The sequence below is a fragment of the Lepeophtheirus salmonis genome, chromosome 5, assembly GCF_016086655.4.
Source record: "Lepeophtheirus salmonis chromosome 5, UVic_Lsal_1.4, whole genome shotgun sequence".
Classification (NCBI taxonomy): Eukaryota; Metazoa; Arthropoda; class Copepoda; order Siphonostomatoida; family Caligidae; genus Lepeophtheirus; species Lepeophtheirus salmonis.
In genome coordinates, this window is record NC_052135.2 from 6,796,511 (window position 1) to 6,801,121 (window position 4,611).

Genomic DNA, 4,611 nt, shown 5'->3' on the forward strand with positions numbered 1-4,611 from the left:
TACTGGTTATTATAGTTTGTTATAAATTCATATATAAGATAAACGCTAATATTTGAACAGTGTATACCATTGATATGCAATTATTATTTTCATACTATGAAATGCAGTTATTAACTGGTCAGAGCAGTGCATTCAGGTTGGGTTGTAGCCAAAAATATGGACAAGTAATTCGGAACTAATTTTATTCCCTCACACGGGAAGATCACCCACCCCCCATCACCCCAAAGTCTAAAAATAAATAATAGATATAAAAAAAGAACCCACCTGTCTGGAGAGGTTAACACTATAAACAAACTAAGCCCACTTTGTGTATATCAGAGATTAAGTCACAGTGGAAATTTACAACCTCGTGAAAAAATCATCAAAGCAATTAAAAACCTTAATAAAAAATGAAACCCAACCTGAGAATTAACGACCGACTAGATCCTAGTTTTGTGGAAATATTGAGGCTGGTCAAAAAGTCGGGTTAGGTTTTGGGTTACCTTTTCTCTAATTCGCGTCCATTATGGTATCCCTGAATAAACAGCACACTACGCATTTGCCTACATTGTCTATGGCACGAGTAAACCTTTTCAGTAAATAAGCTAATTCAGAAAAAATATGTTGTTTCAGCTATTTTTTGAATATTTAAAAGTAATGCCTCTTTTTTTGAGGCTATTAATAAACAAAAACAATTTGAAGAAATTGAACACCATTTTATATAAATTGAGGGTATGTATCATTTTAGGACCCCTGGGATTGCCAGTTTTGCCTTTAGTAGGATACGCCCTAAAGGCTAATTTTTATTATTACGAAACAAAAAGGACATCATATATTACTGAGTATTTTTTAAGGTTGGACTTTTTACACTAGATAAATATTAAATGAATGAATCCAAAAGGAAAGGAGAGTTTTTACAAAATGAACGATTGAACGGAAAAAGGTGAAGGGTTACAAGCCTGGTTGACAATTACTCACCAAAGTTTCAGCCATTTTGGAAATGCAGTTGTTATATAACAGTCGTTTGAGTGAGTTGATGTGAGCGTTTTTGTGAAAAGATTTTCGTCAAACCTTCACCTTCACAAAAACACCAACTTTAACTGTCAACAAAAGCTGGATAGATGTGACTAGATTTTTTTACGGGTGCTGCCATCTTCTTGCTGAGGTCGAAAACTTTTCAGACTACCCTCATATCTATAATAGCAAAATGTCGGCGTATCTTTTTTATCAAACAGGTTTAGGTACCGTCGGATTTATGTTGGTAGCATACTTAGTTACTTATATTTATAGTCATTGAGTAAGTCATGGCACCCTTAGCACCCCTTAGTGGACAAAAAAGTAATGTCGGAGCCATAAAAATGTGTACATAAGTGGATCAAGTTGTCATTATTTGGTCACTTCATGTTACAGTATGTCACGGCGTTACCTCGCTAACACACAAAAATATTCAGTGTATTTTGTTGTCAATTGTCGATGCTTCTACTTCTTTTATCCGAATCAGTGTTCTGAATGCTAATTGGTTGAATTAGAATAATCCCCTTCTAAGCTGTAAACAATTCTCAACAATTACTGAGTAATAATCATTCCATAGTTGGGAAGAATCGGCAAATACAACCAACGGATTTTTGGCCTTTTTCTGTTTCTTTTCAGAGGAAAGGTTGTGCGATACAATAAAGATAAAGACTTGATGTAGTCATATTCAAGATAAGTGGCAATGAAAGTAGAGAGAGAATAAATGTCCCACTTTGAACCAAAAACAACATTTTTGGGTTTTTGAATGTGATTAATATTATTTTTTTGCGGAATATTGGGGTTATTTTTCGAAAAAATGGTACGTATATTTTATAATCCTTACTCTATAATCTAAAATTAATATGGTGCAAAACATACAAGATTATTAACCTACATTCAAAGAGCAAAAAATGTTAATTTGATTGATTTTATTGCATTGGCTTAGTGCTCAAGGTAAATATTAAAATAATAACAATGAAATTACACAGATATGTTCATAAGTGTGTCCACTCATTTGAGCGAGGTTATTTTGAGCGAGTGTCATCTTAGTGACATTCATTTAAGCGATGGTTTATTTGGGGATGCTTCTTTTGAATCCCATTTTTACTAAATATTCATTACAAAATGAATGAGGTCATTATTCACCAAAGTGTTATTTAAAATCAAATGGAAGAAGTATAGCAAGGTCTGTCGAGGCTCTTGTCATATTTCGTCTCAACTTTGTTAATTTCTGTGAAGAGAAGAATTTAAAAAACTGCATTGAGTATGATGGTGTACAATCAATTCGATGGATGGGGTTTCGTGGAGTAGGATCTTGGAAAAACTATACTCCTTCTCCGATTATTCTTGTTGTCAATTTTTGATCATTTTATTATTCTTCGTCTAACAATGACGTCATTCATCTTGTAATGTATATTATATGAAAAAGTTTCTGAAATTAACCTCGCTGAAAAGGAGCTTACCCAAAGAAATCCTTGCTCGAATGAATGTAGCTAAGATGACACTCGCTAAAAATAACCTCACTCAAATGAATGTCCACTGTTCAAAAGGTACAAAAAAAGTTTGCGTTGTCCGTCACAATTTGTATATTGGCAATTGACCCACAATATTTTGAAATTTCATTGTATTAAGATGGATTATTATACCCTCATGAGTCACGAGTGTTCATAAATATAATAGGTGAAGTAAAAAGTTTTGAGCGTTTTTTCATTTTATTTTGGCAATAAAATTAACATAGTAAGGATTTAGATCAAATATATGTCGTTTTGTTGGATAACTTTTTTCCATTTTGAAAGTAATTTCATGATTCTGCAATTGAAGAAGTCTTCTTCCCTATAGGTAAAAAACTCGACCAGCTCTCTTCAGGCCTGTTTTGTTACATAATTATTCTTTTTCAAGACAACTTAATACCAATTTGTGATATGTTTGAATTCTATATTATACCATATTTTTTATTCAATACGTGCTCCTTTTCAAGCAATAACGCCGGAGAACAGATTGGAAGTTCTTGACGATTAAGTCCGTATCCAAATCTGGAAGAGAGATGTAGCAGACATTTTTCACTAAGACGCTCCAAGCTCCAAAATCTAGAGGGAATAAATGATGTTATTATTAAGTATGTTTAAGAAATAATTAAACTAAAAAAAAACAAAAAAATTTGATGTCAATGGATCCTCACATCGTTCGTTTGTCTTCAGGATATTAAATCAGAAATCACCACTTCTTTCTATAATAACTGTCCTATTTGCTTATCTAAAAGATTTCATTGTTTCTTTAGTAGAAATGGATCAAATAGAGGAGTTTTGACTATTATTTCAAAGAAAATCACAAATGTTTCCCGTGTTAAAGAGTTCTCCTACAAAAGCGATTGGTATAAAATTCAAATTTCTATAAATGGGATGAGTTTCGGTCTAATAAATGCCTATGGGCCAAATGAGAGGTCTACTTCCTTTTTTCAAGCATTTTTGAATAACCAAATAAAGGATTTAACTCCGTTCATGCTAATTGGGGATTTAAAGGTTGATCTCCATAAATTAGATTCACACTATCCAAACCTTACTCCTCTACAAAATATAATTATTAAGTTCAATCTTGTTGAATTGACAAAAAATTCAGTCCGGAAGAAAGTTTTTCTTGGAGGAGAGGGAATCAGTCTTCCAGAATTGACTTGTCTTTGATGGCAAAAAAAAACATTTTATGAACCTGAACCTTCCTCTGATCAAAAATTGATTTGCTTGGAATTACACATACCTTATAAAACTTCTCAATTAAGTAAACCAAAATCGTTGATGGAAGACGATAAATACAAAACGAAATTATAGGAAAAAAAAATTGCTAAGAGGGTTTAATGAGTCTTTTTCATCCAACCAAGCGACTCAAAGGCTCATGAAAATAATTCATTCAACGAATTTACGGTTTCTTTTGGAAAATAGGAAGGAAACAATGTCATACGCCAGTCAAGTGGATAATGTTCTCAATAATGGATCAATTTTAGCATGCATATATTTTGTAGATTCTCTGAATTTTTTTAGAACTGCAGAAATTGCTGAGGCCGAAATGGAAGACAAAGTTGAGTTAGGAGGGTCTGCGTGCAAAGACTTAAAAAATTATTTAAGAAAGACAGATTTTCCGCCCCAGTGTAAAAAAATTATTCATGAAGGAAAAGTTATAACTAAACCGTTAAATGTGTTAGACTACTTTCATTCCCATTTCCAAAACATTGTTAGCACAAAAAGAGGACACTTTCCGAAAAGAGAGGTAATTTGTACAGTTCAAGGGAAATATATTTTCTCGAAAGATATTATATCTAACTTTATAGGAAAGTATTATAAGGATTATAGAGCCTGTGGTCCAGATGGAGTCTCAAGTAAAGTCTATTCCAGTTTTAGTGATGAAGTCGTTCCGTATCTTTTAAAAATTGGACGTTCTATGGAAAAGTTTGGACGATTACCTAAATCACATACAAAAGAAAGAATTGCATTGATCCGAAAAAAGGAGAAAAGACAAACTATAGCCTTTGGAGACCAAGAATTATTGTTCTCAATAATCATATAGGATTCTCTCTTGAGTATTGGCTAAACAGATGCAACCAATCCTCAACCAAAAAATTGGGTTTGAACA